The sequence below is a fragment of the Geotrypetes seraphini genome, chromosome 1, assembly GCF_902459505.1.
Source record: "Geotrypetes seraphini chromosome 1, aGeoSer1.1, whole genome shotgun sequence".
NCBI classification, from domain to species: domain Eukaryota; kingdom Metazoa; phylum Chordata; class Amphibia; order Gymnophiona; family Dermophiidae; genus Geotrypetes; species Geotrypetes seraphini.
In genome coordinates, this window is record NC_047084.1 from 61,806,153 (window position 1) to 61,832,457 (window position 26,305).

Consider the following 26,305-nt stretch of genomic DNA (forward strand, 5'->3'; position numbering starts at 1 on the left):
TATACATAATATACAGTTTACAAGTTAAATTTGTCAGGGTTGCAGTGCAAGATTTTTCAATACAAGTTTTATCCTAATGCGACACATACAGAGGATCTTTTATCAATATACATTTCTTTGTAATCTGTCGTGGGTGGAGAAGTTATATGAACATGCATGTTTTTATTGTTTTCCTAAAGTTCAGGAGTCCTTCAAGGGGGGGGGGGGGGGGCAGTCGATTCCAGTGGCACGGTATGAAGTGGGAGTAGGAGCGTATGGAGTTACCCACCCCCTCTGCACATTCATAAATTGGATACAATCCTCCTGCAGTCAGATAAGTGATAGAAACCCATTTTCAGTTTTAACACAAACAGATAACTCACAAACCCATTGCTCACAAATACCTCTTTCTAAGATCTGTCAGAAACCCACTGCCAGGGGGGGTTTCACTTACATTTTTATTTATTTAGATGCTGCTTATTTATCTTAAGGGGATTCTAAGCAGTTTATATTGAATAGGGATCAGTAAGTAGTTTCCCTAACTCTTCCGCAGGCTCACAATTTAATTATGGCTGAGTGACTTGTGCAGGGTCACAAAGAGCAGCGCTGAAATTGAACCTGTGTAAGTGTAGAGAATACTAGGACTTATACACATAAGTGTACCCATGAAAGTGCCAGCAGAGTGTTTAAATTTAAAGTGTGTTGGGTTATTTTTAGAATATTAGGATTTGTTTGTGCAATTGGATTTATGAATGTTATTTTTTTGTAACCTGCATAGATTTTGGATACGTGGGATATAAACATATTAAATTTATAAACCACGTATAATCAAAGTGAAGTACAAGATAACATACATATTATTGAAACACCCCACGATCCATAGCAAACAAAAATTTACATTAACATTTCATAATTTATAAGCTGGAGTGTGAGCAGACTGCTGGGCATGATGGACCACTGGTCTGACCCAGCAGCGGCAAATCTTATGTTCTGTTCTTACTGCTTCTACAAAGTCATCCTGTAATTGTCAGTACATGGCCAGAAAATGTCAATATTCCATCTATACATATTACATAAAGGTGTCAACAAACAATTGGGTTTTCAGCTGTTTCCTGTTTAGATTGTAGCTCCTTTCGAGCAGGGACTGTCTCCTTCGTGACTCTTAACAGTGCTGTGTACATCTGTTAGCACTCTAGAAAAAAAATAGTAGCAGTAGTGCTCTGATTGAGCAACTGACCACTGAAAGGATTAAGGCATGACCCCTCATGAATCCCCCAGTGGTTATTGCCCCCCTTCCTCACCAGGGCCCTGATGCACTGGGAAGAGTGAAGGCCTGCCATTTTGAAGAGGCAGGCCTGCTTGCAGGAGAGAAAAGGCATCCCTCCAGCCAAACTTTTCTTTGGTGTTGGGGGGGGGGGGGGGCATGGATGGCTAGGGAGATCAGTGGGAGTGAGGCACGGGATGTCGGGGGATGGAGGTGGTGGCCAAGGCAGGGGGGAGTAGGCATCTCTTCTGATGATCCCACAAGGGGTCTTGACCCAAACTTTTTTTTTTTTGAGGGGGGGGGGCATAGATGTGCATGTGTAATACAAGTACATCTGGATTCCACATTGCTATATATGTTATGCAGAATGTTTATTTTGTATGATTCAATTCCTTCTTTAACATATAGGGTAACCCCACATCCAATTTGATCTACTCTGTCCTTGCGATATAATTTGTACCCAGGTAATTCAGTGTCCTCTTTCCACTAGGTAAAAGAAAAATCACTCCCACCATGGTATACCACAATGGAGGGATATCAACTGCATAATCCTGCAGGTGTGGACTAATTATGTCTTTAAAAAATGAAAACACGTCAATAAAAATGTTTATTGGAAAAATGCATTTGAAAAATAGCAAATTGAAAACATTTATAACTCTGTAATCCACAGCTGAGAATTTTTTTTTTTTTGCATAGTCCCTTTCTTCTGACTTTAGCACACAAAACTTTCAAAAATGAAAGTTGCCCAAAATTAACCCTTCAAACCATATAGCCTTTATCTCTGCTATTTGTAAGTTCATGTTTAGTACTTTTTTACACAGCATGTTCTCATATGTTTAACTGAAAAAGTGAGAGCTAAATAAAAGAAATAAATCTAATTTTACACATACATTTGAGTTTAGCTGGAATAGTTTATCCAGATATTTTCCTTTACAAATAGGCTCTACTTTTTCTCTTACTGTGGAGTCGGTGACACTTTACTACTTGTCTGAACTACAGCAGTGGTGCCCACACTTTTTGGGCTTGCGAGCTATTTTTAAAATGACCAAGTCAAAATAATCTACCAACAATAAATTTTTTTAAAAAAACACAAAGCACACTGTATGCAGAGAAAATGTTAATTATCATTTATATTTCGCGGGTTTTCAAAGAGGTCAAGGCAGATGACTTTATGCAATGTCACCTCAGTAACAACTATACAAAAATAGATAAATAAATATACCCCCTCCCTTTTTACTAAACTATGATAGTGTTTTTTAGTGCAGGGAGCTGCGCTGAATGCCCTGCACTGCTCTCGATGCTCATAGGCTCCCTGCACTAAAAACCGCTATTGTGATTTAGTAAAAGGGGGCCATAGTGCAAAATATAGACATAAATTCTCAAAACGGACACATTTTGATCACTAAATTGAAAATAAAATCATTTTCCTACCTTTGTTGTCTGGTGATTTCATGAGTCTCTGGGTGCACTTTATTCTTCTGACTATGCATCCAATATTTCTTCCCTTCTTTCAGCCTGCTGTATGCTTCCAGACCTCATTCCCTCCGCCAACTTTTTCTTCCTCTCTCCTTGTTCCCCTCCCCTTTCTTTCTGTCTCCCTGCTCCCCCCTTCTTTCTGTCTCCCTGCATGCTCCCAAGCCACCACTACTGCCATCGGGGAACAGGCCTCCAAACCACCGCCGCCTTAAGCTTTCCCTGCTTCCCCACACACAAGCATCGGGCCGACCAGATTTCCTTTCCCTGACGTCATTTCTGAAGTCGGAGAGTTAGTTCCGGGCCAGCCAGGCAGCGATTGGCTGGCCCAGAACTTCCTCTCCAATGTCAGAATTGACGGGTGGGGAAAGTTGGCCAACTCAGCGCTTCTGAGTCGGGAAGCAAGTAGAACATGAAGGCAATGCGATCGACTGTTTTGGGTTCAATCAAAGGATGGCAAAAGCCTTCAATATCATTCACATCAAAATATGTGTATATCCACTTTTGGCTCTCTTCATAGCCTCCCGATACTGTATTGTATATTTAATTACTGTTGCTAGACTTTCTATCATACTTTTGCATTAAAAGGATAAGTAAAAAAGAAATCTTTACTGTTGTATAGTCTTTATTTATTTTCAAAAGTATGATAGAAAGTCTAGCAACAGTAATTAAATATACAATACAGTATCGGGAGGCTATGAAGAGAGCCAAAAGTGGATATACACATATTTTGATGTGAATGATATTGAAGGCTTTTGCCATCCTGTGATTGAACCCAAAACAGTGAGGTGTTCATTTGTTGTGGTGGTTTTCAGGATTTCCCCAATGAATATGCATGAGATCTATTAGCATACAATGAAAGCAGTGCATGCAAATAGATCTCATGCCATATTCATTGGGGAAATCCTGAAAACCCAACTTGATTGCGGTCCTTGAGGAGGGACTTTGACACTCCTGGTGTAGAGGGACCACATCCACCTTTCTCCAGTCCTCTAGAACCACTCCTGATTAGAGAAGCAATGAAAAGTGCAGCCAGCTTTAATTTAGCTAGCTCCTCACGAACACAACCCTCTGAAAATTGATCAGTGTCTACCTCTCCTCCATCCCTATTCACATTTGTCTTTTGTGGTCCTGATTCTGGCTCTCAACCGTGAACACAGAGCAGAAATATTTGTTAAGCAATTCAGCCTTTATCAGCTTCTACATATCTCTCCCCTTCACCTCTGAGTCTCATAATGTCGCTTTTGCACTTCTTTCTACCACTGATATCTTTAAAATGTATTGTCTCCCCATTATATCATGTCGGTAATTTTTCTTCCATTTGCATCTTTACTTTCCTGCCTACTTGAACAGACTCTCTGCCTGTCTTCCTCTTTCTTCAGTCTTTTGTAGTTTATGAACGCTAACCTCTTATTCCTTACCTTCTCAGCTACTACTTTTGAGAACCAAAGCGGCCTTCTTTTCTTCTTACTTTATTTATTTGCCTTACAAAAAAGTCTGTCACCCTTACAATTACTCCTTTCAGCTTTGCCCACTGCACTTCTACTCCTTCCAAACGTTCCTGTCCAGACAATTCCTTGCCATAATCTCCCATCCAAACAAAGTTAGTTTTTTGTTTTTTTTAGTCTAGAACCTTTAACATAGTAGATGATAGCAGATAAAGACCCAAATGGTCCATCCAGTCTGCCAATCCTGATTCAATTAAACATTTTTTTTTCTTCTTAGCTATTTCTGGGCAAGAATCCAAAGCTCTGCCCGGTACTGTGCTTAGGTTCCAACTACTGAAGTCTCCGTCAAAGCTCACTCCAGCCCATCTACATCAGCCCAGCCATTGAAGCCCATTCTCAGCCAAACAGCCATATACAGACACAGATCATGCAAGTCTGCCCAGTACTGGCCTTATTCAATATTTACTATTATTTTCTGATTCTAGATCCGCTGTGTTCATCCCACGCTATTTTTCTATGAGCTCTCTCTATACCATCTTAATGCAGTGATCACTGGATACCAGATGATCACCCACTGTAACATCAGAAACACTTTCCCTATTTGTAAGCACTAAGTCCAGTATGACCCCATCCCGCATGGGTTCTCCTTGTAGAGAATTCAGGATCTTCCAACTTCTAGAAGACCCCACAATAGGGATACCCCAATCAACATCCAGCATGTTAAAATAACCTATAAGTAAAACTTAAAAAAAAAAAAGATATATTCTGAATGTCTACTATTAAATCTCTGTCCACTTCTTCCCTCTGTGAAGGAGGACTCTATATCACACTAAAGTAAATATATTCACCATTCCCTTTTCCCAAATTTATCCACTGTGCCTCTTCCTTGCCCTGCAGATCTGGTGTTGCTTTAAAATTATCTTTAACATATAACACTACGTCCCCCCCTTTTCTTCCTACCCTGTCTTTCCTGAATAGTTTATAGCCTGGTATAACTACATCCCAGCAAGGGGTCTCTGTGATTGCCACTATGTCCAATCCATCTTCTTCCATCACAGCTTCTAGAGCCAGAATCTTGTTTCTCATACTTCAAGCATTAGTATATTGCTTTCCAGACACTGCCCTGTTTTCTAATCCGTATAGAGGTATTCAGTGATTTACTTAATTAAGGGCTTATACTCACCTGGGGCTTTGATCACCCTGCCCCATTGCTTCTACTTTAAAGTTCTCTTCATTAGATTAGCCAGCCTGCTGCCGAAGACACATCTTCCCTTCTTTGATAGATGCATATCATCCCTGCAAAGCAGCCCTTGGAAAATCATCCCATGGTCCAGGAAGCCAAAATACTCGACACCATCCACATAACCACACATTTGTCTCCAGGGTGCAAGCTTCTGTGCCCAGGCCTTTACCCTCGACGGAGGATGGATGAGAATACCACCTGCGAACCTGACTGCTTCACCTTCTCTCCTAGAGGTACAAAGGCATTTTTGATACATTCACAGGGGTATCTGGCACTATCATTAGTGCCAACATAGATGAGCAGCATCGGACAATAGTCATCAGGCTTGATGATTCTCCTCAAGCTCTCCATAACATCTTGGATTTTGGCACCAGGCAGTTAGCATACCTCCCGGAATATCGTGTCTGGTATTCAGATGGACGCCTTGGGACCCCTTAGAAGGGAATCACCAATCACCACTACCTATGCCTCCTAGTGCTCATGGATTGAGCAATTTTGGGGATTTCAAGCTTTGGTCCTTCCTCTCCCTGAGATGCTTTTATCTCTTCCACTTCCAGGACTGCATACCAATTCTTCATTTCAAGGGCGGGTGGGTTCACATTACCAATCTTGCCCTATTCCTGGTTAGCTGAAGAGCCTTTAAATCAAAAAGTTCTGCCTTGGGGTGGGTGGGAGGGAATTAAAACCAGAGACTTTCCTCAAGAGCTGTTTTTTGTGCCCTAAACTGATCTTATGCCTTGAAATGCAACCTAAAATGCTGATCTAGACTAAAACACTTTTTTGTATGAAATCCCAACTGAGACTCTAAAGGCTACACTATTGCTTAACTGATTTTGCTGAGCTAAAAAAGAGAACTACAGTACAATGAAATATACTACTGAAACCCAAGTTTACCTTTCCCAAGTTTGAATTCCAAAAGGCAGGTATTGCAATGGATGTTTCTTCGCCTTAACAAAGCAGATTCTCCCTCGGTACCTCTTCAGGTGTGGGGAAAGGGCTAGTTTCCAGATTTGGTGAGAGGGTTTGGGGATTAGGTGTTTCTGGTTTGTGGAGAATGTCCTTGTTAAGATCAGCTAAAGCAGTGGGCCCCAACCCTGTCCTGGAGGACCACCAGGCCAATCGGGTTTTCAGGCTAGTCCTAATGAATATGCATGAAGCAGATTTGCATGCCTGTCATGTCAGATTTGCATCTCTTTCATGCATATTAATTAGGGCTAGCCTGAAAACCCAATTGGCCTGTTGGTCCTCCAGGACAGGGTTGGGAACCACCGAGCTAAAGGGCTGCACCACTTCCATAACATACATATTTTAACCACGTTAAAAAGAGAGAGGTAAATATTCAGCTTGTGGTGGTCAGCAATATTTCTCACCACTGCCAGCATCATGCCTGGATGTTCTCTGCCGGGTCATGTCTGGGCACTATCATTGAATATTTGTGGATGGTTGGCACTTGACTAGTTAAGGACCAATATTCAGCATTAACTGATTAAATTAAACCAGCCAAATATAGGAATTTATGTGGTCCTATTTGGCCAGCTTACTTAACCTGTTAAGGCCTGAATATTAAAAAGATACCTAAAATTCCACAGACTTGATTGAATTATAATACTGTACATAGTATTATAATGTGCTCATAGAAGAAATTTTCAACAAGGAACAACCATGAGGTATCAGCTTTATTTTCTAATCATAGCACGTCAACCATGCATTAACAGTGTATCAAAAATATAAGAAAGAACACTTATCTTGTGTATACTTGTATGAAATTTAAACTTGGCCCCCAATTGTGGTGTCAGGGAGCCAGAGAAACAATTTAACAAACAGGATGGGCCTGATGAATCGTGAACAGACTTTGTAACAGTTCAGATGGCAGTCTTTTTGAATGATGTCTCTTGATGTTGTCTCCCAGATGTTTTTCTGAGTGTTATACAAGTTCCCTTCAATTCAGTTTTTTAAGGCCTGAATGTCTGCAATTAATTGGTTATGTGCAACTCCGCCCTGGATTGCCCACTGAAAACTGGTTTTGGCCTAGGCGGATAATGATGATACCTCGTATTCAGCAGTACTATCAAGTTAAGTGGCACAGAATATTATCAGCAGATAGCCCTGTATTGGTAATTTAACTGGGCAGAAGCCTCTCCACCAAGTTAAATTGCTTTAAATATTGATCCCAGAGATTCCAGTGGAAGGAAAGCTATTTGTGTGCATTCGGTATTCAGAATGCACATTCTATTTTTTTTTCCTCCATCACCCATATAAATAGGTGCAAAAGTGCATGAATGGTTTTAGTATATCTATTTGGTAGCTGCTAATTTTCAAATAAAATTTTCTCTAAAATGCATGAGTTAAAGGACCCCAGAGGGAGGGTAGTTTCATGCCGGGGTGCCAAAGGTTTGTACAGTAGTATAAAGGCAACATATACATCTGTGTGCTCTTATAAAATTGCCTATCCAAAAGTTCTCATACAAACTTAAAGCTGCTTCAAAGCTTGTGCATAGTAGGTGCATAGACATGTATCTTATAAATAACACTCATCCCCAAGTGTAGCTACTCGCCTGCCACTTTAGGCCACATGTTTTGGCTCTGCCCGGCTATACAGATTTTCTGAAACAGTTTACTTACTTACATATCTTGTCTTTGGGCTTGTGGTATAAAGTTGGATCCTTTGATGCTGTTTGATTTATATTCATTACAAACTCCTACTCCCAGCGAATATCGTCATTTTTTTTGCAGAGGGCAATCCTGATGGGGAGAAAGGTGATCTTACTTAATTGGCTTGCTCAGTGTCCTCCTTCCTTGTCCCAATGGCGGATGCAGATGCTTACCTTGCTCAAGATGGAAAGGCTACAGATCCGGAACTTGGCCTCTCCCATGGGCTGTAAATTTAAGCGCACTAGGTGTGCCTTTTGGGACACTTTGCCCCCGAGGGTGCGGAGCTGTCGCCTCAATAATATAGTCTTGTTATGCCTGGTTACATTCATTCTCCTTTTGTTTGATGTCGTGTACTAGGTGGGTGGTTAGGGAGGGGAGGGATTAATCATACTAGTACTGTTGAGGTGTTATTGTTGTATTGCATTTCTACTGTGTTTACCTGAAAATAAGCCCTACCCTAAAAATAAGCCCTAGTCCCCGGTGGCAGCAGCGCTTCCCCCCCCCCCCAGTGACCCTTCCATCTCGACCACCAATCTGAACCCTGACCGCGAGATCAAAATACAGTACCTTATAACAAACTGCATTGTTGGCAGCACAGGCCCCATCGCGGCTTTCTCACACCCGGGCGTTCCTTTGCCACGTTACTGATGACATCATCAGCAACGCGGCAGAGGAACACCCGGGCGTGAGAAAGTTACAATGGGGCCTGTGCTGCTGGCGATGCAGTTTGTTATAAGGTACGGTCGGAGTTAGGATGGGTGGGAGAGATGAAAGGGTCAGCAAGGAGAGGGTGCGTGCTGGTGGGGGGATGGGAGGGATTATAAAATGTTCCATGGGGGGGATGAGAGGAATATAAGTTGCAAGGGTTCTGCTGCACAAGGGGAGGGAGAGAGATAGGCTGCAAGGGTTTTGCTGCACAAGGGGAGGAAGGGATATAGGCTGCAAGGGTTCTGCTGCACAGGGGGATGGGAGTGAGGGGGGATAGAAAGATACTGCACAAGGGGATGGGTGAGAGGGAGGAAAGATGCTGCACATGTAGGGAAGAAAATGGAAATAAGAAGAATTGGGATGGAGGAGAGGAAGGGAGAGACAATAATTGTACATGAAAAAAATAAGACCTCCCCAAAAATAAGACCTAGAGCCTTATTTTTGGGGAAACACGGTATTTCAATAAAAAGATTATAACATAAATAACACTTATATGCACCAATTCAGCCACTTTTCTGTCCACTCTTTGTCCCCAGGGAACATCTGCATATCAATCACAAAAAGTAGATCCTATGTTTTAATGACAATCTTGTTTATGTACCTATACCCCTGGGCAATTTTATAAATCCCTACATGAACATGTTAAATATCTAATTATTTGCTGTCTTTATGGTACACAGCACAGAAGTTTCCACTTTCTTTCAGGTTCACTCATTTCATTCATTTTAAAATACCTTTTAGATGAAAAAAAAATAAAATAAAATTCTGTTGATATGCCTACCATGTGTATCACTGGACATACACAAGATGTAGAGTTCCCAGGTCTAAAATCAATTCATTTTTTGGGATTCCATTAATTATTTCTGTCTACCACCTGAGAAATCCATTTCACTTCTCCATTAGTCTTTGTCTATGCTCCAGTGATATTTAACCTTTATTTCTCATTGAGCCATGGAATTGCTGAGCCAGCTAGTAAAAAAAAAAAAAAAAAAAAAAGCAGCATTCTAAAGCTCTCTTCATTTGTTGCCTGTACAAGACCAGTTGCTTACCTGTCTTACCGGCACTTACAAATGCACATCTGTCCCATTAAAAAAACCCATAAAAGCACCACTCCCACCGATGAATGCCCTCCCTGACGTCTCCCCAATTAACTGGCATCAGGGACTGACCTTCCCCCCCTGTGCCAGTGAAAATCAGCAGGAGGAATGCCCGCTATCTCTTGCCACTGGATGCTCCACCAAACTTCCCCCCACCTCCTGACCCCCCCCCCCTAGTACCTTTGTGTGAAGAAAGCAGGAAGGAGGCTCAGTCCCTGAGGCCTGATGAACCAAAATGGCGGTCCTTCACCTTGGTGCATTTGTGATGAACGGGGAAAGGCCTAAGGTCCTGCTTGGCTCAGATGCCTAAGACCATGCCCCTTGAGAAGGGCCTTAGGCTCCTCTCTCTGTATTCCGGGATTCATAGGGAGGAGTCTAAGACCCTGATTGGCTCAGATGCCTAAGGCCCCTCCCCTTAGGCCCTACTCCATGTATCACATGATGCACCAAGGCGGGGAAGGCCCGCCATTTTGGATTGGTGGGCCTCAGAGCTGGAGGAACCAAGCCTCCCTCCTGCTCTCTTCACACAGAGGTACTGGGGGAGGTTTAGGGGAGCATCTGGTGGCAGGAGGGTGTGGGCAAATGCTCCTCCCATCTTAGAGAAAGAGAGAGCCCCCTGCAGTTTTCAATTTCTGCAATCAATCCATGCAGAAGTCTTCTGCTCTGCATCTTTTTCTTATTTTTCTGCTTAAAGTTCAGTTTTTTCAGTGGCTTGAGTGCCTTGTAACACCTTTGTGGTGGTCCTCTGTCAGAGGAAATGATGCAGTCCTGCGAAGCAGGACTTCTGCTTAACTGAGAAACTTTGGTGGATCTGTGGAGCCAGCCTGTTGCATGCCAGCCTTCCTGGACTTGGGGTTCATTCCCCTGAGAGCTTGCTTACCCTTTGACTTTGTCAGGGGTTTAAGCACAGGCTGTATGCATCCTGAGTAAAAATCCTTTGGGTTTCAGGGTGCAGGTTGCATTTTCCACCCCCATTCGCGTGGTGAGGATCCGTGGGGATGAAGGTTATAGTTGGTGTCCGGGTAGTCCGAAGGTCTGGTCATTTTGGAACTGCTCTGAGGCAGAAAATCATTTCCCTCCATTCAGTTGCAGTGTACAGAGCTGACAGGCAGGCACTTCAGAGACTGAGTACACCTCCATTATTTCCTGTGGGAACTTCGGGGTGGTCTGTGAAATTCTCTAAAACTCATTTTTGAGAGTTTCTGAGGGTAGGGTTCAGGTCTCTCAATTCCCCAAACCCCAAATTGCTATTTTTTATTTTCAGATTTTGTTTATTTTTGCCGTTTTTGGCACGAATTAGTTGGCGGTGGCCATCTTGGATTTTTAATTATCTTTTTCCCACAGTTTTGTTTTTGCCTCAAAACCCCTCAGTTTGATTAAAAATTGGGATGGACTCCCCAGACCCTAATCTGTCAAATGTGTGCATTGATTGCACCAGATTGACACCAAATCAGTGACCATGTACTGCATGTCACAGCATGCTGAGGAAGGAGCTAAGAGCTTTGGGCATAGTCTCCTTTGGGTCATCCAGGGCTTGGTCGCTGGCCTGGGTCCATGATTTCAAGACAAAATCCCGCCCAGAGGCCATTCTGTAGTCTGGTACCAAATTCCAGCATTACGAGTCTGGAGACTCTTTTGACATGGTGCGGGCACCTCAGCAAGGCCCTCCAGTGGACAAGGGATGTGAATTTTCACTGGACTTTATTCGGCTCCTCTGGAAAGCATATTCTTTGGACCCAGCTCATTTGATGCAGCTTGCGGGCGTGTTGGTTTCTTCTCAGCTGGTTGAGCCACTGGCAGAGCTCCCTTTTCAGGAGTCCTCTCATCCGGATATGGCAGCGCTCAATTGCATTGGTTGCCATGCAGATACTATGTTTCTTGTGTCTCCTGACACTTTCTATTTTGGATCCGGCTGATACTCTTGCTGGGATTAGTTAACATGGTCACCCTGAGAATCCGGATTTGGATGAGGATCCCTCCGTACGCAGATTTTTTAAGCATGGCTCTGTCTACTCTTTTACTGCCAAGGTTCTGAAAGAGCTCAAATTGGAATCTCTATCTTCCATGTCTCATTGTTCGGTCATGGACCATTCTAATATGATATCCGCCTTTTTTCCATCCCATCCTCAGCTTCTTGGTTAGGTTACAGAACAATGGGATACACCAGAAAGCTCTTTCCGGCTTTCTAAAGCTCTGACTATGCTTTATCAAATCTGAAAAACTGCCATCTTTCCTGCTCAGCCCTTTTTCGGCTCCAGCCACCGCAAGGGAAAGAGTTGGCCGTCGTGGGAGACCAACTCCGCCCCCAACAGCCCTTGCTAAGCCGTTCTTCAAACCTGTAAAACTGCTATCTTTCCTGCTCAGCCCTTCTTCGGCTCCAGCCACCGCAAGGGAAAGAATTGGCCGACGTAGGAGACCAACTCCGCCCCCTACAGCCCCTGCTGAACAGTCCGCTGCCTCCACTCTGCCTGCCTGGCTTAAGTCTCCCATGTTCAAATTCCATCGTGATCTGTACAGTTTACTTGATTGCATTATAAAGGCTCTTACCCAATTAGCCATCGCAAAGCCCCTCCGCTGGAATTTGTCCAGTTACTAGTCTCTGCCCATTGCTAAGGCCCTTTTCTGACCAAAAAAAAAAAACCCACCATGAAGCCACCCCTTTGGGTCCTTATACTCCTGCTCTGCTCATCTCTCAACACCTCCCTCTGCCTGAACCCTCCCTCTCCCAACCTGCTCGACTCCTCAAATAGTCACAATTCTGGCCCTGGCACCAGAATCCCCACCCTGACGCGCCCCAGGAATCACCCCACCAGAAAAACCCCCCGCAAAGTCAATCCCACCTCTCTAAAGCCTGTCCTCCATGCTAACCTCCCCTGCCATGCCTCTAACTCTCTCACCCCTGTCCCGACCCTTTACTGCAACGCCAGATCCGCATGCAATAAAATTCAAATTCTGAAGGACCTCCTTGAGGACCTTAATCCTGGATTCCTGTGCATCACAGAATCATGGATCTCAAAAGACGACCTCTTCACACAAAACGAACTCTGCACCCATGGCTACCAAGGCCTCTTTTCACCCAGAATCAACCGCAAAGGAGGTGTCCTGGCACTCCTCTTCAAATCCTTCTTTGATGTCCAGCTCCTCAAGAGAGGCACCCACGCTTCATTAGAATATATGCTAGCCTCAATCAATGATGAGCTCCGTCCTCACCCACTGGGCATCCTGTTACTATACCGTCCACCTATCCCTTGGTCCAATTCCTCTAACCTTGTCTTCGAGACCATAACTAATGCCTTTCTCAAATTCCAAAGATTACTAATCATCGGAGACGTTAATCTCCACCTTGACGACTCCACCAGCAAGGACACGATAGAATTCAATGACTTCCTCATCTCCCTAGGTTTCTCCCCCCCCCCCCCACATCCGCTCCTACCCATGAAAAAGGGCACACCCTAGACCTCATCCAGTTCCTCGACCTCACCGCTTATAAAACGTCTGCCGAAGACACCCGTTGGGAACACATCCCGTGGTCAGACCATCTCCTAGGGGCCTTCTGCCTCCCCATCTTCATGTCTCATCTCGGATCCCCACCCCGATCCCCCAATTCTATTACCTTCCGGAAAAAAATTTTGAGCGATCTGTTCTGGACCAAATTCCTCAACCTCCTCCCCTCCATTCCCAAGCTTGCAGACTCTGAAAACAATTGGCACAACTGGATCGCCCTTTCCAAGTCCACCTACCACTCCTTCGCCCCCCAAACCACTAAATCCATCACCTATCCCCATAAAGCCCCTTGGTACCTTCCACTCCATAGAGACCTGAAACAAAAATGTCGAGCCTTAGAGCGAAAATGGAAAAAATCCAAATCCTCATCTGACAGACAGGCCTGGAGAGTCAATATCAAACTCTACAACTCAATATTAAAAAAAGCAAGGAAGAACTTCTATGGAGACAAGATCTCCAAATCCAAAAACCAGAATGGCACATTGTTCAACATTTGGCGCTCCCTAACCACTAAAAATGACTCCACCCTTCTTCCCTCATCTCCTTCAGCCGAGGTCCTAGCAAAATTCTTTAATGATAAGATCTCTACCTTAAGGCGCTCCTTCCCGCCCGCAATCTCCTACAATTCTCTGGTGCCCCCCGAACCCAACCCCACCCTAGCTGCTCTCAACCCCATCCCTGCCGACAGATCCTGGACTGTCTTCGAGCTCATATCTGATTCTCAGACCCTTAAACTCTGTCTCAAGTTAAAATCATACAACTGCATCCTGGACCCATTTCCCTCCTACCTATTTGAGAAAATCCCTGCACAGGCCATCACATCTCTTACCAAACTCATAAATTCTGCCCTATTATCAGGCCTATTCTCCACTGAAATGAAACACATCGCATTGACCCCTTTACTGAAAAAAGCTGACCTAGACCCCTCCATACCATCCAACTACCGTCCAATAGCAAATATCCCTCTCCTCACCAAACTGCTCGAGTCTATCATATCTACCCAGCTCTCTTCCTACTTAGAAAGATTCTCCATCCTCTTACCTTACCAATATGGCTTCAGACCCAACTTCTGCACTGAATCCCTACTGGCCTCTCTAATCTCTAAGGTTCAGCAACTGCATTCTCGTAACAAGTTTGCTGTCCTTCTACAATTCGACCTCTCCGCAGCTTTTGACGTTGTCCACCACGACATTCTAATTTTCCAACTCTCCGAGATAGGCATTAGCTCCATAGTTCTTGATTGGTTCTCCAAATTCTTGCGCTCCCGCTCTTACATGGTTAACATGAGCGGCACCTCATCCTCCCCCTGGACCCCGACTTGTGGTGTCCCACAAGGCTTACCCCTCTCCCCAATCCTCTTTAACATTTACATGTCCTCCCTGAAACTACTCCAACTATCCCCCCTTGAAACTCTTTACACTTACGCTGATGACATCCTCGTCCTCCTTGAGACCGACTCGAACCTCACTAACCTCTCCACGAACATATCCTCATGCATAAAGAACCTCCAATCCTGGGCATTCACAATGCATATGAATCAAGACCCTACTATTCAAGAAATTCACCCAAACGTCCTAATCCCTCCCGTTTCCCCTCTCACCCCCTCTTAGAATCATCTCATCAAAATTGCTTTAGACCTTACGCCTTCAATTGTATTCCTTTACTGGAAAAGTCCAGCTATCTTTTTTGTTGTACTAGGACCAACTTCTTTAATTGTATTTCTCTTCCTGGAAATGTCCAGCTATCTTTCTGATGTAATCCGCTTAGAACTGCAAGGTACAGGCGGAATATAAGCATGTAATGTAATGTAATGTAATGTAATATGAAACTAAACGAGTCCAAAACAAAACTCCTTTGGCTCGGCCCAAAATTAGACCATCTACCTTCCTCCATCCCATTGTCCTCCGGCCCCCCATTACAGCTCGAGTTCTCAAGCAAAGTTCTGGGTGTCACCTTAGACTCTTCTCTATCCTTCAACGAACATCTCCAATCCCTGGTGAAGAAATGCTTCTTCAGCCTTCACATGCTAAGGAAAGTCAGACCCTATTTTCACCAAAAACACTTCGCAGTCCTAGTACAATCCATCATCCTCTCCAGATTGGATTATTGCAATTCTTCTACCTCAGCCTAACCAAGAAAAGCCTCCACAGACTTCAGCGGATTCAGAACGCCGCAGCTAAGCTTGTTTTCGCGAAAAGCAAATTTGATCAAGTCTCACCACTCCTGTCTAAGCTCCATTGGCTCCCAGTAATCCCCAGGATCCACTTCAAATGTGCGTGTCTGGCCTACAAGATCCTACATGGCATCCTTCCTGCCGTTATCCCTCTATCCTGGAACTCCCAAAACCCCTACTTCCTCCAGATCCTCCCAAATTTTTAAACTATCCTTCCCTTCCATAAAAGGTATTTCCCATGCAGGCAAACTTGGGTCATCCCTCCCCTTTAGAATCACTGAGATCTGGAATAACCTCACCTCCCCACTCCGAACCTCAAGCTCCCTCCAACTCTTCTGCAAACACCTAAAAACCTGGCTATTCTCAAAACTGTAACATTTCCCCCCTCTTAGGCCTCTCACCTTCCCCCTTTACACCTAACTTTAATCTCTCCACTGTAGTTCCTCTCTCATCCTTCTTCCTGTAAACCGTGCCGAGCTCCGCATTCGTGGAGATGGTGCGGTATATAAACCCAAGGTTTAGTTTAGTTTAGTTTATCCCCTGGCTTCTGATTTTCAGCAGTTTTTTGTGCAACCTAAGGTGGAGTCTATAGGTTACCCGACACACAGCCCTCCCTAGTGATAGGGGAGTAGTGCTAAAGAACTCCTAGGATCGCAGAGTGGATGTTATATAAAAAAAGCTCTTTGAAGTGGCATATTCAGGTATCAGGGCAATGGCTGCAGCCTCTTTGCAGCATGTGCCTGTCACATGATAATGCACACTGTGTCCTCTGTGGACATGGATGTCTGTCCCCAGCTAGGGATGGATGGTGTGGATTATGTGTTGGACACCCTTTATGATCTGATTCAAGTCCTTAGTAAGGTGTCTGTGAGCTGGACTCTTTAGATCTATCATTGGGCTGGGGACGCTGCCTCCAAGGCCACTTTAAGCAGACTTGCTTTCGAGGGTCAGCTTCCTTTTCACAAAGGTCTTGATGACTTTGTGGCCAGTGTTGCTGATTGCCGCTCTAAGTCTCTCCCTGTGAACAAGTCTCACTGGACTTCGAGAGGTGACCAAAGTAATTTTTATCCCTCCCGTCAATTTTGTCAGGGATCCTCGGGCTCATCCTCCCAAAGATATTCCTAGGGATTCCATCCCTGTTACAACAATTCCAATTCCAGACATCCTCAGGCATCTGGATTCCAGGCAGCTATTGCTCCTAAAAAGCCTCAATGATGTCAGAAGTCAGGTGGGGCTTCCTCATATCAGGGGCTGACTTTCTCAGTTTTACCAGGAGTGGACTCGCATATCCTCAGATCAAAAGGTGCTAGACATTATTCATGAAGGGCACAAGATAGATTTCTTTTGTCTGCCTCTGGATTTGTTTCTGGACTCACCAGTAGGTCGACCGGTGAATGAATCAAAGGTCCACGCTACCTGCAGCATCCCTTGGACATCCAAGCCATAGAACCCATTCCATAACATGAATCAAGCTTTGGTAGATACTCCTTATACTTTATCATGCCAAAGAAAGGCTCCGAGGACTGGAGGCCCAGTCTGGATCTCAAGTCGATCAATCGCATCCTGCGAATTCCTCATTTCTGAATGGAAACAATGTGCACAGCCATTGCTGCTCTCTGGGGGAGTTTCTAGCATCTATGGATATCACGGAGGCCTACCTCCATATTCCAATATTTCCAGAGCATTGCAAGTTTCTGAGTTTTCATGTTCTGAAACAGCATTTCTAGTGGATCTCATTCATTTTCAGTGGAGGAAGCTCAAATTTCTTCTTCATCGCAACTTTCTCAGTCTAGGTCCGGTTCCCGTGGAGAACCCACAGTGCTTTGGTCTTACAGCATGGCTCTTGAATGCTCAGCTTTGATGTAGTTATCTCAATGCTTTTGAAGTCCAAGAAACCCTCAACTATTACTTCTTAAGCCAAAGCCTCAGCACTGCAATCTCATAATAATTATTCTTCCAGACTCCTCCTTTAAGGGATGTTATACAGAATTGTACGTTTTATTATTATGATGCAGTAAGATAGAATTCTTTGCCTCAGGAATTAAGGCCCCCTTTTACTATAGAAATTAGCGCAGGCCGGAAGGGTAATCACACTGAAGCTCTTTAAATCCCTATGAGCTTTGGTGTGGTATGTGCTGTACTTACTAATCCCACTTATATATAAGGGGGGGCCTATGCATGGAGCAGAATTATTCATGTTTTAGAAATGGAAGGTTTGGCTTTTTATGCAAGCTTTTAAGGGATTTTTTTAAATTTGATTTTATCATTTAAAATCAATGTTTCAAAATATTTGTAATACAATCTACCTAGATGTGGGAAGGTTAGGTGGGTAAGCAGATGTGAATAAATAAAATGACTTACCCAAGATAGCAGTAAATGCCAAGGGGAGATGTGAGATTTGGACCCTCTTTTCCAGCTGGCTACTCTAACAAGTCAGTCTTGTGCATTTAAGGCACTTTCCGGAAGAGGCTACAGATATTTTCTTGGATGAAGTGAATGGAAATACTGTCCTCTCTTTCACCAGAGAACATAAGAACATAAAAATAGCCTTACTGGGTCAGACCAATGGTCCATCAAGCCCAATAGCCTGTTCCCACGGTGGCCAATCCAGGTCACTAGTACCTGGCTAAAACCCAACATTCCATGCTACCAATCCAGGGCAAGCAGTGGCTTCCCCCATGTCTGTTTCAATAACAGACTATGGACTTTTTCTCCAGGAACTTATCCAAACCTTTCTTAAAACCAGCTACGCTATCCACTCTTACCACATCCTCCTGCAACACGTTATTCTCTGAGGATTTAGTAAGCTGTGTTAGGCAGTCTTAACTGCTCAGAAAAGCAAGTGCAAGCACCTGACAAGCCCAAATACAACCTAGAGATGTCTGGAATGAGCCTATTGTAAGTAATTCATGAATCTACAAGGTAAACTATTACTGTACTTTAGTTTTGAGGCCAAATGTATTTTTTCCAGGGGGAAAGAGCCATGCTGTAGGAGCTTAATTTAAGCACAGGTATTTACTTTTTCTTTAAATTTGCTAGATTAAAAAACAACTGTCAATATTTAGATTCATTAAGACCAAGTTTATTTAAGCTATACAATATCTGTGCTCACCTTACTGCCCTTTAAGTTTCTGCATATTACTTTGGACACTTCAAACAAGTAATCTCCAGTTTCTCACTTGTTAACTATAGATACTGTTTTGTTTTTTCCCTTGAAGTTCTAAATGACCTTAAAGAAAATACATGCACTCTAAACCCCCCCCCTCCCTTTTCAGTAAGCCACAGTAGAGGTTTCTACCATGGCCTGGAGAGCTAAATGCTCCAACGCTCAGAATTCCTATGAGCATCAGAGCAGCGTTAGAGAATTTAGCGCTCCGGACCACGGTAAAAACCTCTACCACAGCTTAATAAAAGAGGGCCTTAGCTTGGTAGTCCTTAGATAGCTCCATGGCAAAGTCACAGGTAATCAGACACTATTTTCCCAAATTAGGAAGAATCACAGATCAGTAAAGAAAAGATTAATAATTCCCATAGACTCCTGTGATTTCTTCTATAAATGATTATCCAGTATACAAGATAACCAGCTTCAAAGTACTGTAGAATATAGTATTGCAGCCTGGAATACTTCTATGCAAGTCACATGTAAGGCTGCAATTTCCTTCTGGTGTCCTAGCTTCCTTCATAGCAGCCTTTAATGTCTTAGAGATACTAAATTACTTTTAAGCATGATCCAGGTTATTTTCATGCAAACTCGATTCACCATCTTTTTATTTTTATTGCTTGTATATTCATAGGGGCTGTCATTTTGTTTGTTTGGGAGGAAGGGGTGAAAGTACATTGAGAGCTTAAAAGTTAGCATCAATTCTAGAGTGACACAACAAAGAAAGCTAAATGTAAAACATATCCTTTTAAGAGATACCCAGGCTTAAAGCAGATGGATTTATGAAATATGTGCTATTAATGGCCTGGAATAAGCAAGTTGGTGCTTTCCATACTTTCATCATAGGAACAAAGAAACATTATCGCAGATAAAGGCCAAATGGCCCATCTAGTCTGCCCATTTGTAGTAACCATTATCTCATTCTCTCTCTGAGAGATCCCACATGCCTATCCCAGGCCCTCTTGAATTCAGACACAGTCTCTGTCTCCACCACCTCTTCTGGGAGACTGTTCTACATATCTACCACCCTTTCTGTAAAAAAGTATTTCCTTAGATCACTCCGGAGCCTATCACCTCTTAACTTCACCCTATGCCCTCTCATTGCTGCGTTTCCTTTCAAATGAAAGAGACTTGACATGCACACTTACATTACGTAGGTATTTAAATGTCTCTATCGTATCTCCCCTCTCCCGCCTTTCCTCCAAAGTATAGATTGAGATCTTTAAGTCTGTCCCCATACATCTTATGATGAAGACCACATACCATTTTATTAGCCTTCTCTGGACCAACTCCATCCATGTTTTTTACCAGAATAAAAAATCTGGCGGCCAAAAGGGCTAAACCACTCAAGAACAGAGAAAACCCAGTCTGCAGAGTGTACACATAGTCCCCAGGGAATTTAATTCTCCTAGGCTGTTCTTAAGTCTGTGCTGGAAATCACACTCTCAGAGCCTTGTTTGGCCTGTAATGCTTCCTGGGCTGACTGGTCCCAGATTCAGTTCATTCCCTTCTCCCAGTCATTGAGTGAAACATAAAGTATTTAAAAATGTACTTTATCTTGTAGAATTCTTAAGAAGTCAAAGTCCATAAAAACAGGGACCCTACAAGACCAGGGAAAATAATTCCAGACCTTGGTAAGGTCATCATATATTTTATCAGTTCAGGGGAACTGGAACCTCTATGTAATGAGGCCCTCAAACCATTTTAAAACCACTGATATAGAACTCTGCAAACAGCTGTCAGGACTGCAATGAATTCTCTTATATCTGCAAAATTGAAGAACAACAAAATCTAATTACACAGAAGTGAAGCAGCTGGCAAAGGAACATCGTTATCTGATGATGGTGCCCAGAGTCACCAAAATGAGGACGGAACACGATTTTCATTTATCTTTCACATATATGTAATATATAATTTGTAACTCAAATCTTTAGAAACTGTTGTGTGACATCATCCCTCCCCTCAGAGGTGGAAATCACGTATTTCTTTCTTCAAAGGAGAAAGACTATTGTTTGCTTTTAGGTTTTCTCCCCCTCCCAGTTAAAACCAAGCTATTTGCAAGCAGACATGCTGGTTCAGTGTTTATTTGTAAGATGCCAGAACTGTATCTGAGTGAGTCTACTGATCGCAAAGGTTGACTGCATCTGACACTACCATTATGGACATCAACTCATGACAGAGACCATTAGTAGCCATATTTGCAGTCTTTTTGCAAGGACTACAAAATCTTTAAAATGCTATAAGTTAAGGAGTATCCAAAAAGAACTGACTTCTGTTGAAAACACTGTCTGAAGAGAGTGATCAATTGTTGGTATAAAGCGCTCAGAGAAAAAGCGCTCAGTTGGAATCTTCAGAAGTCCAGTAGGGATGTGATTGCATATCACAAAGTCAATAGAGTCTTCCAATTCACTGCACTAAGCATTTTCAACATCTATAATCGGGTCTCCTGAAGCAGAGTTCGAAACGGGGCCACGTTGGGATCCCTTAAAGCACTTTTCAAAGCTAAGTGAATAGTATTTTTCATCTAACTAACTCAGTGATTTATGCATGTCATACATTGTGTTACAAGGAGAGAAATTTCACCTCAGTTTGAATGATTATAAATCATATGAGCAATACAACTTTACACCCAGTCTCAGAGAGTGATCTATGTTATAAGAAGTTGCAATGACTGGAAGGTGAATTCCTTTTGCAGGGTGGCTTTTTAAGTTTACCCTTTGGAGTTTCATATCTCTGAGCGCTTTATACCAACAATTGATCACTCTCTTCAGACAGTGTTTTCAACAGACGTCAGTTCTTTTTGGATATATACATCTTTCTGACTTCCTTTTTGATACTTATTATCCCTGCAGTAGCGCTTTCTTTCTGTCTCTCTCTATCCTTAGCTGCTGTCTGTCTGTTTTTGTTTCTTTCTTTCTTTCTCTCTCTCTCCTTGGCCCCTGTGTCTGTCTATCTGTCTTTCTTTCTTTCTGTCTCTCTCCTTGGCCGCTGTCTTTCTTTCTTTCTGTCTCTCTCTCTCTCTCTTTCCTTGGTCACTGTCTGTCTTTCTTTCTGTCTCTCTTTCCTTGGTCACTGTCTGTCTTTCTTTCTGTCTCTCTCTCCTTGGTCGCTGTCTGTTTTTCTTTCTGTCTCTCTCTCTCCTTGGCCACTTTCTGTCTGTCTGTCTCTCTTTCTGTCTCTCTCTCTCCTTGGCCGCTTTCTGTCTGTCTGTCTCTCTTTCTGTCTGTCTCTCTCCCTGCCCCCTGTCTTTCGGTCTGTCTCTCTTTCTCTGGCCCCGTTTGTCTATCTGTCTGTCTGTCTCCCAGACTTCCCATTCCTTGTGCAGCAGCAACATTTTCCTGCTCCTTCATTTCCCTGTATTTACATCCTGCAATTCTTACCAGCATGGGAGGACTCATTCATTTGACTAAACACCTCTTCTGACAGCTGGATGCCTCTCAGCACCCGCACCCTATCCGCCTCATCCAGGCCAAAGGACACCCTCCTGCCATTGCTCTCACCGCCACCTCTCACCGCCGCCACACCGCAGGAGCCAAACAGCCACGTTAAGCGCCGTACGCGCTGAAAACCACAAATCGAACATTGCCACAGAGGCACAAATCATGGAGGCAGGGATCATGCTGTTGTATGCATGCTTAGGGTTTTATTATAGAGGATTGAGTGGTATTATTTGATGTGCAGAGGCGTACCAAGGGCAGGGCGGGGGGTGTGGTCCCCTAGGGGGGTGCACAGCCAGCTGGATCTGGAACCTCCCATGCTGCTCTTCAAAGGGACCTGCACCTTAGTGTGGCTGCCGTACTTATTCCGAAGCAGAGTCGGCAGCTGTGCTGAAGTGCAGGAAGGTCCCACAATGACTGCTTCTGCCAGCTCTGCTCTGCTCCGGAAGATGTAAGTGACGTCGGAGGGGGTGGACTGGCAGTCGCAGTCATCACAGGACCTTGCCGCAACTTCCTGCATCTGCTGGCCCACCTCTCTGACATCACTTACGTTTTCAGGAGCAGAGGCAGCAGAAGCAGTCATTGTGGGACCTTGCTGGTTTGGAGGGAGAGAGGAGCATAGAAGGGTGGTGGAGGGAGAGAAAGGGAGTCAGGGTTGGTGGAGGAGGAGAAAGGGGCAGGGTGGTATGGAAGGATGGTGGAAGGAGAGAAAGGGGGCAGATGATAATGGAATTGGTGTGCGGAGAAAGGGGAGAGAGACATAAGGGGGAAGGATATTGGATGGAATTGGGTTGGAGGGGAAGAAAGGGGGAAGATGCTAATGGAAGTAGGGGGAAGGGAGAGGAGAGAGTGAAATGCCAGACCATGAGGGTGTGGGAGAGGGAAGGGAAGAAGAGAGAAGAGAGATGCCAGACCATTGGAGGAGGGAAGGGAAGAAAATGGATACCAGACCAATGGGGGTGAAGGGAGAGATGGAAGGGGGAGGCATAAAGTTTCTGGAAGGGCAATAGAAGGAGAGAAGATGCCATATAGCGATATATAAGAAATAAATTACATTACATTACATATAGAAGGGGCAGAGAGAGGGTAGACAGTGAATGAAAGGAAGAGAGTGACAAGAAGATGAGGAAAGCAGAAACCAGAGAAGACAAGGTGGAAAAAAAATATTCTACTTATTCATTTTTTTGCTTCAGGGGAGATGCATCGCTGTTTCTGTGGTGTTGCATTGTATGCAGAGTCCAGCTTCTTTGTGGTTCAATTTAACCTTTGTCTACATAGTTCTATTTTATCCCCCCTTTTACAAAACTGTAGAGTGTTTTTTAGCGCTGGTCATGGTGGTAACAGCTCTGATGCTCAGAATTCTATGAGCGTCTGAGCTACCACCATGGCTAAAAACCGCACTATAGTTTTGTAAAAGGGGGAGGGGTTAGTTTGTGATTACATATTCCATACTAGGCGAAGGTGTTTTCTGTAAGTTCGAAAGACATGGTTTTCTGATAGGATTGACTGTGCAGGATTGATCTGTACTAGTCTGGCTTGTTTAGTTTTACAATGGGTGTATTGATGTTACAATGGGTGTATTGATGTTACTGCTCACTGCAGTATGTAAGATGCTGCCTTTTCCTAGGTACACTCTTGTGTGACATGTGGATTGTTACTAAAAATCATGGTTTTCATCCAGATGGGGAGGGGGTGTGTCACATATGCTAGGTACGCCACTGGTGATGTGTTCAGACTTAGAAATGTGTTCTAATATATCTGTTATGTGAAAAGTAGTGTGTTCACTTTGTAGTGGTAATTTAAAGATGAAAGGATATTCTAATTTGAGCCCTTAGAAATATATCTATTCATAGATTAATCAAGTGTAAGTTATTGAATTCTGTGATTATTTCTAACCTATTAGTTTGGGTAGGACTAAATAATGAGTGGGCCTGTACAGAACCTACATACCACAGAACCTATGAAGGGCATTCAATAATTTATCTATCTCAGTTGGAAAGAAAAGAGTTTTCAAACATTTTTTGTTTTATTTTTTTATATAGTCTCCTGATAGCTCCATACACTTCATCCACTTTTCCTGTAATAACTTTAACCTCTTTGAAAAGAATTCTTCTGTTTGACTTCAAACCATGACATCACAGCTTCCTTGACATTTTCATCACTTGAAAACTGCTGTCTACAAAGAGATTTCTTCAAAACTCAGAACAGGAAATAATCTGAAGGATCCAAGTCAAGACTGTAGGGTGGATGGATCAGCTGCTGAAACACACATTCTTGGATGGCAGCCTGTGATTGTCGTAACATGTACACCGTCACATTGTCTTGAAGAAGCAGCACACCTGCTGTGAGCTTTCCTCATCTTTTCTGCTTGATTGACTCCCGCAAAGCGATCATTGTGTTGATGTAACTCTCCCCAGTTATGATTTTCTTGTGTGGCATGAACTTCAGAAGCAAAAGCCCTTCACCATCCCAGAAAACCGTTCCATGACTTTGCCTGCAGACTTTTCTGTTTTGAACTTTTGGGGTGGGGGATGACTTGTGCTTCCACTGCATTGACTTCATTTTGGACTCAGAAGCTCTGTGACAAACCCAAGTTTCATCTCCAGTCACCAAATGATGAAAAAAAATCCACTTGGTCTTCATGGAGCATCTCCAAGTTCTTATGACGGCACTGGAGCCTCATGGCCTTCTAACATGGCATCAGCATTCTTGGAACCCATCTTGCACTAACCTTGGATATGCCCAACTTTTCATGAATTATTTTCCAAACTGTACCTGCTGAGATGCCCATTTCTTCAGCTATTCAGGAAAACTTCATTTGTCTGTCTGACAAAATTAAATCCTCAACTTCCTTCCACATTTCTGTGGAAGTTGTTTTCACAGGTTGTCCAGTGTGAGGGTCATCTTCAATGGGCTCGCTACACCCCTTAAACTGCTTGCGGCAAAATTTTACTTTGTAGGATGATGGGGCAAACTGCAGTCATGCGTTCATGGATCTCCTTTGGCTTTTTACCTTCTTTTGTGAGAATTTTTTTTTTTAAATTATTTATTTATCATTTTATAATTGATTATCAAGTATAAACTTGTACAGAAAGCAAAAATTTAAGTTAAGGATACATAACCATGTACATGATATTAAAGTACAAAAAACAAAGAAACAAATGAATAATACATATCCATATTTTCAAAAGGAAAAAAAAAAGAAAACTCCATTATGTTACTTAAATTTTTAACTCAAGTCCACTTTGAGGATCTAGATGTACAAGGGACAGTTTAAATTAAGAAAAGAAACAAAGAATGCTAAGATTAATCTAAACTGAGCTCAAAGCTCCTTAATAACTTCCTATCTAGGGCTAGATCTTATCATCCTTTTCTTTGTCCAAGCGAGACAGCGACAGGAAGGTCACCAGCTGGGAAGGATCAAAGAAGACAAATTTCTGAGAAGAATAATATACATGGGTGACGTAAATAAAAAGTTGCCCCTAGGGCCAACACCCCTGGCTTTAAAAATAGAAATTCTTTACGACGCTTCTGGGTTTCTCTGGCAAGATCAGGATACATTTGTATCTGCATTCCTAAAAATATTTTCAATTTATTTTTAAAGAAAAGTCTCAGTAACCAGTTTTTGTCCGGGGCCAATGCCACTGTTAATAATAGGGTTGCTGGGACTGCCTTTTCAGTATTCGAGGATTCCAATATAGTGGACACATCCAAATTTTCCTGTTCACCCTCTTGCTGTTGTTTCCGTTGATTAATAGGAAGATAGTAAACTTGAGTAAATGGTGGTATCATATTTTCAGACAAACCCAAAATTTCCATCATGTATCTTTTCAACATCTCCCGAGGTGTAATCATTAAGACCTTGGGAAAATTTACCAATCTTAAATTATTTCCACGGGAAAAGTTTTCCAAGGATTCTAACTTTCTTCTAAGATTGGTATTATCTTTAATTAATGTTTCATAAATTTATTTGGACTTAAATGACTCCTGGTTGATGCTGACAAACTCTTTTCTAAGCTCTGTTGTTTCCTGTTTTACCTCTTGTATGTCTTTATAATGATGTTTTATTTTTTCTTCTATTTGATTTAATTAAGGTTTTAACAAATTAGGAATATTAGCAACCAGGTCCCAGATAGTTTCAAGTGTTACCTCATGGGGTCTATGAAA

General features: G+C 43.0%; 1 long non-coding RNA gene across 1 annotated transcript in view; it reads left to right on the forward strand.

The window, feature by feature from the left end:
• The first annotated feature begins 1,672 nt into the window (after positions 1 to 1,672).
• Positions 1,673 to 26,305, forward strand: part of LOC117352640 — a 44,238-nt gene continuing 19,605 nt past the window's right edge. Inside the window, exon 1 of the long non-coding RNA XR_004537745.1 lies at positions 1,673 to 1,800. This is a non-coding gene — a long non-coding RNA (uncharacterized LOC117352640). The remainder of the gene's footprint in view (positions 1,801 to 26,305) is intronic.